The sequence below is a fragment of the Petaurus breviceps genome, unplaced genomic scaffold (genome assembly GCF_028583685.1).
Source record: "Petaurus breviceps papuanus isolate PSGF00001 unplaced genomic scaffold, PetGlider_PUasm1.0 214, whole genome shotgun sequence".
In the NCBI taxonomy this organism is placed as follows: domain Eukaryota; kingdom Metazoa; phylum Chordata; class Mammalia; order Diprotodontia; family Petauridae; genus Petaurus; species Petaurus breviceps.
In genome coordinates this window covers 19,079,390-19,083,003 of record NW_027185863.1, presented here as the reverse complement: position 1 = coordinate 19,083,003, position 3,614 = coordinate 19,079,390, and positions in this window count along the sequence as shown.

Sequence of the window (3,614 nt, the reverse complement as noted above, 5' to 3'; positions counted from 1 at the left end):
AGAGAGAGAGAGAGAGAGAGAGAGAGAGAGAGAGAAGGAAGGAGGGATGGTGGTGGTGGTGGTAGTGGTGGTGGTGGTGGTAGTGGTGGTGGTGGTGGTGAAGGTGGAGGAGGAGGTGGTGGTGGTGGTGTGGTGGTGGTGGAGGTGTGGGGTTGGTTAGCTCGTTTCTCCTCTCACCCAGGCATTGTCAGACCGCGGCTCCCCATCGCTCTCTTGAGAAAATCCCGCTATCCCCTGACAGCTGCATGCCGCTTCCCTGCAGCCGATTGAAGGCAAAGAGAGCTTCTCCCCTCCTCCTCCTCTCTTCCTTCTCTTCCTCCTCCTCCTCCTTCTCCTCCTCCTTCTTCTTTTCCTTTTCCTCCTTTTCCTCCTCCTCCTTTTCCTTCTCCTCTTCTTTCTCTCTCCCTTAGTCCAGAGCCTTGGCAGAAGTCGACTGAACCTCTCTCCCTCCCCCCCCACCCCCCACCCGGCGCTCTAACTGGTGAGCTGCTGCTGCAGGTCTTCCTGGTGGCGCCTGCTACTGCTGCTGCTGCTACTGCCGCCGCCGCCTCTGCTGCTGCCGCCGCCGCCGCCGCTGCCCCTGATCCTGCTCTTACTCCTGTTCCTGATGCTGCTGCTGCTTCTGCTGCTGCTGCTGCTGCTGCCGCCGCCGCCGCCGCCGCTGACAACACTTGGTTCCTGCGGTAGCTGCCGCCCGGCGCGTTTTCCCCCGGCACACTGGGCGGAATTGCCTGGATTTTGCCTGCCGATGGCCACAGTCATCTTTGGTCCCTGGGCTAAGTTGCCGCCATCTTCGTCCTGAAGAAACACTTTTTTGGGGGGAGCTCAGTCTTTTGCGTCATCTCCTCCCGCGCCGAGATCTCTCTATCCTGGCGCATTGGCATCAGCTCCTGCCCAAGGAAGAGAGGAAAGGAGGAGGGGGAAAAAGAGGTGGGGAAAGGCACTGGGGGAGTAGTGCTTACCCTCACCCCCCCCCACTCTCAACCTGGGGTTCCCTTATCTTATCCTTCAGCTCCTCCTTCCCAGAAGAAAGTCAAAATTCAGGATCCAAGCGTCTGGTAGTCATTGCATTCTTCTGCATCTCCTCCCCCCCCCCCCCCCCCCCCCCCCCCCATTCTCACTCTCCTTTCTGCACCTAAAACAACTCCTGGTCCCAACTAGAAAGGTGTTGTGAACGGGTGTGTGTGGGGGGGGGAGGGGGGGGGTTAAGTGTAACTTGTTTAAAACCTTTCAGTAACTAATAGTCCTTGTCGAATGAAGACGAATGAAGAAGATGTTCGGGTGAACAAGAAAGGGAAGAGAATAAAAGTGGGAGAACTAAAGAAGGGGCAGAGGTAATGCTTAGTCCATCCGAGGTCTCTGGGTATGTGTTTAGGAAGATCAAATTATTAGAGATGCTTTGCCAGTAGGTATAGCGCGCGGACACTTATTTGGTGTATTGAGTATATCCCGAGGGGTAAGACTATATATATGCTACATTTTTTTTTCATATCCGAAAACGAACTTATCCCGAAAACAGAATATAAAATATTTCAGCATGGGGGAGTGGTGGTGGTGGGGGAATCACAGTGGCTGCTGCGTTTCCCCCTTTTTCCAGTGAATTTAATTCTCAGAGGTAATGCTCTTGCAAATCAGCGGTACCCATCTTTCCGTTTATCCCTCTAATTCCTTAGATATCTTGCTAACAGCCTTAGCCTCCAGCCTCCAATAAGTTACATATATACATATATGTATGTATGTATGTATTTTTTTGTTTGTTTGTTTCAAAAGACTTCTGCAGCAGTCAAATTCTGCTGGATAGCAACCGCAGCAGTTCGATTCTCTGGTGCCCCTTAGTGTTCGCTCCTGGGCAGAAAATGAAATAAACAAAACAGCACTGTACTTGGAAAGTCAGCAATCGTTTTTCCCTGTGTGTGTATGAAGCACAGGAGGTTAGGTCGTTCTGAATAAATGCGTTTTGGTTGATAGGAGCACTTCATGTAAAAGTGTCTCACTCTGTACACCCGCAATGCATGCATTTCTAAGCGTGTTTTTTTTTTTTTTTACTCAAACAGAGCTACAACAGTGAATAAATGAAGACAGCTCACCCATACGTTATTTTTTTTTTCAAAATGGTCGAGGTTTCTTCAAAGCCATTTCTTCCCCCAATATTTCCCAGCACCATCTAGAAAAAGTCTGTGTTTTCTGGCACTGACTAAAAGCATTCGTTAGTATAAAGTAATGAACCTAAATCCACCACTGGGAATCTTTCCCCACGACGAAGGACATCCACTGAGGGCTGCCCTTTTTAAAGGAACTCCTTGGCATTTACAAGCCATTGGCTAGAGAGTTCATCTTAAGTTATCAACTTCTTTTCAGTCCTTTCTATCCAGTTCCTGGTCCTCTGTAAAACTGGGTTTCCACTTATTGGAAGCAACATTTAGGCGACCTCTGTACTCTTCTCTATATGCGGTAAGAGTTAACAATATAGTGAATTTCAGGGTAAAATCCGATGTGTTACTAAACTCAAGCAATATCATTTGAGTTTGGTGTTTTTGCATGGAGTCCCATACTCCACTGAATTTTGATAAACTTATTACTCAAGTACAATTCTCACGGAATACTAAGAAAATATTTCTTCGTGGTTTCTTACTTTAATGATAAGCGAAGGGGAAAACTCAGTAAGGATATGACTTCCAAGCATTCTTCATTTTATCATTTTAAAATTTACCTTAACAGTCTGGTCATGACCTGAGAATGTTTATACTTTAATCATTTTCCTACCCATGACTGGCATTAAATGAGCTTTTTTTTTTTTTTTTAACAAAAAAAGCTTATGGAAATATCCTTGAAACAAACTGACAAAACTCTGTTTTGTTCCCCAGGCAATCTGATCACTGAGGATTTAGTTGCTGCATTATGAATTTAAAATCCTTGGCCACATACATTGAGTCCAAATTCCATTTTATCCTTTCCATAAACCTCACCACTTAGACTCATCTGAGATAAAGTGATACACGTCCTCTTATTAGAAAGAAAACAGACACATAGAATGGATAAGAACCTGTAAGTAAAAGCCATCATATGAAGCTTGAGCACAAAAAAGTGAAAAATTCCCTTTTTCTCTCACTGTCACAAATTCCAATTAATCTAATTTACATTTCCCTGTCAAACTCAGTATATGAATTATTTTTTCCAGCCTATATTCTTCCTATTGACTCAGTGATTTTTTTCCTTGACAACTGCACTTAGTGGCTTCATATCACATGTACTTTGGTTCATCATCACTCTTCCTTCTGTCTCTATCTCTGTCCCCTCCTTCCTGTAGTCTCTGTCTGTTTCTCTGTTGCCTCCCTTCCCCTTCCCTCTTTATCTCATCCCTAGTTACCAGTCCCAGGACACTCTAGAAGATGAGGGCAATCCAATTGGAAAAGCCATCAGCATACTGAGGAAGTTCCACACCACACATCTAGTGCACTAGTGAAGTAAGTGGAGCCCCATACTCTACATTTAATTTTCATAAGTTTTTTTGCTGAAATACAATTCTCATGGAATACTAGGAAAACATTTCTTGGTGGTTTTTTACTTTAATGGTAAGTGTTTCCATAGCTCTTAATCCTACTTCTCTTAGAAAT